This window comes from Bufo bufo, chromosome 9 (assembly GCF_905171765.1).
Source record: "Bufo bufo chromosome 9, aBufBuf1.1, whole genome shotgun sequence".
NCBI classification, from domain to species: Eukaryota; Metazoa; Chordata; class Amphibia; order Anura; family Bufonidae; genus Bufo; species Bufo bufo.
The window spans coordinates 176,671,703-176,680,778 of record NC_053397.1 but is presented as its reverse complement, the minus strand read 5'-3'; positions in this window follow the sequence as shown (position 1 = coordinate 176,680,778).

The following is a 9,076-nucleotide window of genomic DNA, read 5'->3' as shown; positions in this document are numbered from 1 at the left end:
TAAATGAAACGAACAAGATGTGCTTTAACTGCAGACTGTCAGCTTTAATTTGAGGGTATTTACATCCAAATCAGGTGAACGGTGTAGGAATTACAGCAGTTTGCATATGTGCCTCCCACTTGTTAAGGTCCCAAAAGTAATGGGACAGAATAATAATCATAAATCAAACTTTCACTTTTTAATACTTGGTTGCAAATCCTTTGCAGTCTATGCATTCCAGACTTCAGGCTGTAATTAACATCACCAGACGCTGGGTTTCATCCCTAGTGATGCTCTGCCAGGCCTCTACTGCAACTGTCTTCAGTTCCTGCTTGTTCTTGGGGGCATTTTCCCTTCAGCAAGTGAAATGCATGCTCAATCAGATTCAGGTCAGGTGATTGACTTGGCCATTGCGTAACATTCCACTTCTTTCCCTTAAAAAAAACTATTTGGTTGCTTTTGCAGTATGCTTTGGGTCATTGTCCATCTGCACTGTGAAGCGCTGTCCAATGAGTTCTGAAGCATTTGGCTGAATATGAGCAGATAATATTGCCCGAAACACTTCAGAATTCATCCTGCTGCTTTTGTCAGCAGTCACATCATTAATAAATACAAGAGAAGCAGTTCCATTGGCAGCCATACATGCCCACGCCATGACACTACCACCACCATGCTTCACTGATGAGGTGGTATGCTTAGGATCATGAGCAGTTCCTTTCCTTCTCCATACTCTTCTCTTCTCTTCCCATCACTCTGGTACAAGTTGATCTTGGTCTCATCTGTCCATAGGATGTTGTTCCAGAACTGTGAAGGCTTTTTTGGATGTCGTTTGGCGAACTCTAATCGGGCCTTCCTGTTTTTGAGGCTCACCAATGGTTTACCTCTTGTGGTGAACCCTCTGTATTCACCCTGGTGAAGTCTTCTCTTGATTGTTGACTTTGAGGCCTCATGCACACGACCGTTTTTTTTTTTACGGTCCGCAAAAACAGGGTCCGGGATCCGTGACCATTTTTTTGTCCGTGGGTCTTCCTTGATTTTTGGAGGATCCACGGACATGAAAAAAATGTCGTTTTGGTGTCCGCCAGGCCGTGCGGAGCCAAACAGATCCGTCCTGAATTACAATGCAAGCCATTGCAAACGGATCCGTCCCCCATTGACTTTCAATGTAAAGTCAGGAGTCCCTTTTATACCATCAGATCTGAGTTTTCTCCAATCCGATGGTATATTTTAACTTGAAGCGTCCCCATCACCATGGGAACGCCTCTATGTTAGATCGTGAAACTCAAATCCGACAGTATATTCTAACACAGAGGCGTTCCCATGGTGATGGGGACACTTCAGGTTAGAATATACTAAAAGAACTGTGTACATGACTGCTGCCTGGCAGGTGCTGCAGGGGGATATCCGCAACAAATCTGTGGTAGAATTTCTGCCCCATGTGGCCGTACTCTAAAAGGTGTTGTTCGTGATATTTCAAGTTCATGTTGCAAGTAGGGATGAGTGAATCGAATACAGATGAAACATCCGAAATTGATTTGCATAAAACTATGTTCCAATACTGTACAGAGCAGGAGCTCCATACAGTATCAGAATGTATCTACTCCGACGAGCGAAGTTAATAACTTCATAAGTTAATATGTATTGTAAAAATACATTTCCCGAACTCTGCTTTGGTTCCAAGTGGTACCTTGGAACCGAAGCAGAGTTCGGGAAATGTTTTTTTACAGTACAAATTAATTTATGAAGTTATTACCTGAAGTCTAGCGAAACGTCCCAAAGCAATAACTTTGCTCATTGGAGCCAATAGATTCTAATACTGTATGGAGCTCCCTAGTTGCAAGCAGAGAATATACCAAAATAAAACAGCTCTTAGGCTACTTTCACATTAGCGTTTTAGTTTTCTGGTAGAGATCCGTCAGAGGGTCTCAATACCGGAAAAAAAAGCTCCAGTTTTGTCCCCATTCATTGTCAATAGGGACAAAACTGAACAGAATGAAGTGCTCCAAAATGCATTCTGTTCCGTTTAGTTGCGTTCCCATACCGGAGAGCAAACCGATCCGTCTTGGCAATGTTACAGATAATACAACTGGATCCGTTCATAACGGATGCAGATGGTTGTATTATCAGTAACTGAAGCATTTTTTTGATGGACCCTGCCGGATCCAGCAAAAATGCTAGTGTAAAAGTAGCCTTGGGCGTCTTTCACACAGGGGTTGCTGGTGACGAGCGGAAAAAGATGTGGGTGCATTGGGGGGTAAAATGCGCGATTTTTCCCCGCGAGTGCAAAGTGTTTTAATGCGTTAAACACAGAAGTTCGGGTTTGGGATCGGTGTTGTGTAAATTTTATTATTTTCCGTTATAACATGGTTATAAGGGAAAATAATAGCATTCTGAATACAGAATGCATAGTAAACTAGGGATGGAGGGGATAAAAAATGAAACTCATCTCATCCACTTGTTTGCGCAGCCCGCCTTGTCGTCTTTCTTCTTCTTTGATGACCTGGGAGTAAAAGGACCTTTTGGTGACGTCTCTGCGCTCATCACATGGTCCTTGTGATGAGCGCAGTGACGTCACCAAAGGTCCTTTTCCTCCCAGGTCAAAGAAGACGAGCCGGGCAGCGTGAACAAGTGGATAAGGAGAGTTTAAATTTATTTTTTTAACCCCTCCGACCCTAATTTACTAAGCAATCTGTATTAAGAATGCTATTATTTTCCCTTATAACCATGTTATAAAGGGAAAATAATAAAGATCGGGTCCTCATCCCGATCATCTAGCAACCGTGCGTGAAAATCGCAGTGCATGCGCACTTGTTTGCGGATGCTTGCGATTTTCACACAACCCCATTCACTTCTATGGGGCTTGCGTGGCGTGAAAAACGCACAATATAGAGCTTGCTGCGATTTTCACGCAACGCACAAGTGAAGCGTGAAAATCACCGCTCATGTGCACAGCCCCATAGAAATAAATGGGTCCGGATTCAGTGCGGGTGCAATGCGTTCACCTCACGCATTGCACCCGCGCGGAATACTCGCCTGTGTAAAAGAGGCCTTACCTGAATAATCTGCAGCTGCTTGTGTTGGGCCCTGCTATTTCCCACCTTGCTGCCTCAAATTTTTATGCATTACTCATCTATTTAACCATTTTAACAGCTGTATATCATCCCTTCACCACCTGTTTGTAACAGCTGTTAAAAACACAGATGAATGTCATTGGCCTTTTTTTAATTTTATTTCTCTTCCTCTTACACTTCAAAGACATACTGACCGGGAACTGAGATTGTGAGCTCCAAGCAATGATACTTTGCAATGCTTTACAGACATTATGTTAGCGCTAAATAAGCGAGTAAAAAAAAATAAGCTATCAACACTTCAATGAAACATCCTCCCCTTTCTGCAACCAGTCCTGCTTTCACTTCACCAGTGCATACGGGTACCGTGTCTCATGTTCTCAGCCATCGAAGCAGTTCCCTATGCTCAGTTCCACACCACACCCCTCCAGCTAGTCCACAGCATCCTTGGACTGCTTGAGTCATGGACCTGCATCAAACTTGACAGACTCTCAGATGATGGATGATGTTGATGGCCCATTTCCCCGCAATGGTTCGTTGTTACAATGGATGTTGTCCTTCATGGTTGGAGAGAAGTGGTCAGGAATCTCAGCGGTTTTGGTCTCCTGAAAAGTGATCAATATCCTGGAAAAGAGGGCCATTCTTCTGTCTCTGTGGCATTAGACCAACCTATGAAGAATATCCTGGTCTGGATTCAATCCGACAGATCCACAGCAGTGGCCTACCTCAACCACCAAGGCAGCACCCAGAGTCCGGCTGAATTGGCTCTTACCTTCAATTTGTCAAATCTACATCACAACACTATTGGCAGTGCGCATTCCTGGTGCGGACAACAGCATCACAGATTTTCTGGGCAGGAAACCTATATCTGGGCTAGTGGGCATTTCATCCGTAAGTTTTTTAGGCAATTTGCGACAGGTGGGGGGGGTCATCCAGACATGGACCCTTGGTACAATCGGAAATGTGATCCTTTCGTCGCTCGATCACCAGACCCACTGGCATTTGGGGATCTTTCCCACTTCCCTTCTTCCACAGCTTCTCTGGAAGATCAGGGCAGAAGGCCTCTATGTGAATCGCATGGCTCAGGCCTGACCATACCACGCATCTCAAACCCTGGCATCTGTGTTGATCTCCCTTTCTGGTAATTCATAAGGATAAGGTGGTCCTTTGTCCAATGCCACTTTATTTTTACCAAATGTGGTCTTTTCATCTCAAAGATATTGTTTTGCCTGCCTTTCGCGCTGTCTCTATACTCTTCTAGTTTGAGCAATTTACATCTACCTCTCAAACATCCTCTTTCAGACGTGCGTACTGTTTGCTATTCCAGAGTTCTATGAAGGGACTTTCAGCATCAAAAGGTCACGCATCTCTTGATGCAATTGTGCACAGTGCTAAAGGCCTTGAACCCCTGTTCTGGATTACTTCCCATTCCACCCAGGCAGTATATGCCTCCTGGGCTGTACATCACCGTTGCTGCGGCTTGGTCATCCTTACACACCTTCTCTAGATTTTATAGGGTGTACACTTTTGTATCCGCAGGCGTATCACTTGAGCGCAAAGTTATGCAGGCAGTGGTTTGGTGACTGCTTCGAGCCTCTTGATTTGTTTTTGCCCTCCCGTGGTCTAGCCTGAATCCCCCAATGACACGGATGAGAAAAGTATATTTTTGTACTTACCGTTTATCTTCCATTCATAGATCCAGCCCAGTTATTTTTGTTGGTTTAAGCCTCCGTTTGGGGGCTTGTCCAGTTCTGGCTTCAGGTTTACAAACTGTCCTAGCTTAGTCCCTGTAGGAAGAGTATACCTGATGAGGAGTTCACTTTTTTTGCTTAGTATCTGCCTTTTTAGTGGCAGCAGCTATACCCCATGGTCTTGCCTGTGTCCCCCAATGACCAGAAGAGAATTTTACAGTAAAAATCAACTTTTCCCTGCCTCTCCTCAGTGTCCCCTAGCAACCAACTAGTTAACAGCCATAAGACAGATGCCATCCTGTAGAACAGCAATTAACAGTGGGGTCCCTCAGACCATCAAAAACATTTTTTTGTGGCCAGTATTCATGGTCTGTTAAAAATATATGTATGAATATACCTATGGACTCAATTTTTCTGTGTCATGTGTGTATAGACAGACAAAAAGATCTTTCTCGTGCATGGCATTGGGGGACACAGCACCATGGGTATATGTCCAACTACCACTAGGAGGCGACACTAGACATAAAAAAAAGTGTTGGCTCCTCCCCGTTGGGCTATACCCTCTCCACAGACACTAGGCAGCTCAGTTTTGTTCTAGTGTCCATAGGAGGCAGACCTGACCTGCTTTTTTGTGCAGGTCATCCTGTTACTTTTTTATTTTATTTTTTCTTCAATCATTTTTTTTCTTTCTCTGCAGGTTTCGGCCTGCAGCAGGGGTGGCTCCATCGTGTTCCACTTTAGTTGCCCCCCTGCGGGCGCGTACTCTGGTACCTGGCAGCCACCCAGTCCCCACTTGTAACTGCTTCCGCAGTGGAATTCCGGTAGACCCACGGCTCCCGTGTTGAGTCCGCCGAGGGGGTGGTCATTGCTGCGCCTGAAGACATCAGAAGGTAAGTAGAGATCCGGATCCATTGTGGGGGCCCTGTAGTCAGTCCCCTTCTCCTTCCCCAGCTCCCTCCCATGGCCTCTTAGGATCTGGGGCACTTTGCTAGGTGGTCCACCCACTTTATCTCCCCTATCACCATGAAGGGGGTTATTTTGGGGCCAAGATACCTGCAGAGAGGCCCATGTCTCTTCTGGGTCCGGCACTTCCACGGAGGTTGCAGCATTAATGGAGGTCATTTTCGGGTGTTTTTTCTGAGAGGGCTTCCTCAATTCCCCTCGGCCCTGTGTTCCTCCCGGCTTCAGGACGCCTCCGCGATCGCAAGCGTCCGTTTCCGGCTGCACTTTCCTAATCTAGGCCCCGGCTTTTTGGCCGACTAGGCCGCAGGTCACGTGGGGCGGAGCCTTTTCTCCGCCCTCTCCTGGTTTCCCGGGCTCTCTCATTCTCCCTCCCTCCGTGGGAGGAGCCTGGGAGGGGCCTCTGCTCCTTGCCCAATCCAGCATCACGTGGGGCGGAGCCTTCTCTCCGCCCACTCCTGGCTTCCCGGGCTCTCATTCTCCCTCCGTGGGAGGGGCCTCTGCTCAGCTCCAGCTGCCCTGCTCTGTCAGAGGGGCGGTTCTTCCTCCGGCTGCCGGCTTCTTTCTCTTCACCGGGTCCATCTTCTCCTGCATGGGGCGCGCTGACACAGCTCCTGGGGTCGGGTAGGCAGCCTCTGGCTGATTTGCTCTGCAGGCTCCCCCCCCCCCGCTCCTTCCTCTCAATTGCTGCATTCTCCTGCAGCCCTGCCACCTGATCTATTGCTGCTGCTGCACCTCTTAGGAACAGTGGCTCCGGGGACAGTTAGGTCAGCCCTGCTGCTCTATGAGGGCCTCCTCTCCCAGCCTCCTCATCGGATCGCCACGTATTTCACGTGCGTCCGTTGTCTTACGGAGGTTTCCATGTGGTCGGCTTGGATACCCCCCCCCCCTTTTCCACCCTTTTGTGTAGGTCCCCCCTGAATGGGCTCCCTCCTTTTCGAACCATGGGAACCTGGCCTGACTCGCCCAATCCCCGGCGGAGTCGCTGGAGCGCTACCTACGAATTGCGGTCTCCTCTCCCCCCTAAGCTCACGTCGATACAGGGTCACGCAAGGAGTAGCCCACGGACCAACCTCTGGTGGTCTTAACTAGCTTCCACCCCTCCTCGGCATCCTTGGGTCTCCCCAGGACAGGCCTGAGGCTGGTGACGAAGCCTTCTCTGTCAGTTGCCTCTGGGGACACCTCTGCACCGATTCTCTCGGAACAGAGCATCAGGCGGTCTTCCACCATACAGAAGTCTTCTGTGAGGTCAAGACAAACGTGCACGGAGGAACCTACCCTAGCCAGGTTTCGGTGTCCCTCTAGTGGACTTTCGGATGGCGCTCTCCTACCTGCACAGGTAATTACCGCACTGGTAAGCCAGCCGTCTCCGTGCTTAGCAACTGGGACACCTACGTGGTGTCTCTGTACGTGCGCCCTCGTAGGCTGTACACGACAGACCTTCCTGGTTCCCCTCACCAGGGGCTATGTTCCAGGCAAGCTGATAATTCAGGCAAACGCCTCTTGTAGGGTTGGTAACCCTCCTCGACCTCTAAAGGTTCTTTTGTAGTAGCCTGTATCAGTGAATACAGGCCGGCTTTTATTGCCGTGGCGATTAGTTCCTACACTTACTCCAGATGCTGTAGCCATTAGTGTCTAAAGCTATGCTCAGTGGTAAGACACTTGCTTGGCATGTAGTGTTCATGGGTTCAGAACCCTTTCCAGGCTTTCCCCTGGTTGGCTCTATGGTGTTCCACGTGGCACTATTTCCCCCTGCCGGGTGAGATATACAGGCTGCCTTCAATTGCCGTAGTAATTGCCCCTGTCTGTTTCCAGCCACCTTGCTCCCTTCATAGGTAGAGTTCCTACACCATCTCCTGATGCTGTAGCCAATACCCCTGGCGGGCTCTATTGTGTTCCATGCGGCAACATTTCTCCCTACGGGCGAGATATAGAGGCCACTTTCAATTGCCATAGAATTGCCCCTCTCTGGGTCTAGTGGGCACCAAGTTGCCACCTTGATCCCTTCATAGGTAGAGTACCTGCACCATCTCCGGATGCTGTAGCCGTTACTCCTTTCTGGCTTTATGGTTTACCATGTGGCATTTTCTCTCCTTTACCGGACGAGATATTGAGGCCTCCTCCAATTGCCGTGGCCATTGCACCTACCTCATCATAGTGTGCACCAAACAGCCATCTTACTCTCTTCTTAGGTAGATTCCTGCAACCGTTACGCCTGTCTGGCTCTATGGAGTACTATGCGGCCCTGTTTCCCTCTGGTGAAATAGAGGGCCTCCTTCAGTTGCCATTGCACTTACTTAATTGTGGTGTGCACCTGTCGTTCTTTGTGGTACCGTGTGGCCCTATTTTCCCCCTCCCGAGCGGAATATAGGTAGCATTGCTAACGCGGTAGCCGCTGGACTTCTCTGGTCCTAGGGGGCACCATGCGGCCACATTGCTCTAATTTTAAATCTAGTACCTCTACCATTTCCAGATGCTGTACCCATTGCACCTGTCTGGTTGTATCTCTGCACTACACAGCCGTATTGCTACTTTACCAGGTTGTAGACCTGTACCCTCCAAATGCAGTTGCATTTCCGGATGCTGTGGCTTTGTTTCCACTCTCCTTAGTGTGCAACATGCTGCCACTTTAGCTCGGTTTTAGGCGTGTATTTTTAGCCCACGTGCTGGGCCCTAGGGTGCAATCTGTGGCCCATACAGTTTCTGTATTACGGGGTGCTTCCTTCCCTGGACTCTATTCTATACTCCAGACATCTACTGTCGTGCTCTATGGTCTTCTTGTGTTTTCTCAAGGCACTGTCTACAACAGGCCTTCCTGGTTCAGCATGTACACGGTAACCATATCTGGCAGGGGTGGGCCAGCCCAACCCCCACCTCCACCTTGTCGGTCTACTGCTACTTCTGGTGTACCCAGTATATGGCTGATCTGTTCTGATCTGGTGGGTGGTCCACATACAACCACGCTCCCTACACCATGGCCAGGTGGTTGTTGGCTTTCGTGCTAGGGTTGCTCTTGCCATCCCTATAGTACTTCTGTCTGCGGCACTCCGCGTTACCCCATATCATAAGGAGTACCCGCGTTGTTTTCTGTTACAGGGCGGACCACTCCTGGTGGAGTACAGTCATCTCCACTGGATCTTTTTCCTTGTTGGGGTACGAGCTTGGTGAGCTCCGGCCGCTGCAGCGGTTTTCGGCCATCACTGGATGTCCTCCGCCACACAGAATCCTTCTGGGGTCACCGTTTTTTCCTCGTTGGACGTCCTTCCTAATGGTCAGGGACGGAAACACTGAGCGCCACACACCTGCCTGGTAGGTGAATTTTCTGCTGATTGCTCTGGCATCGGACAGGGTTCCATAGTTCCTTCTGGGTCCGGGTGT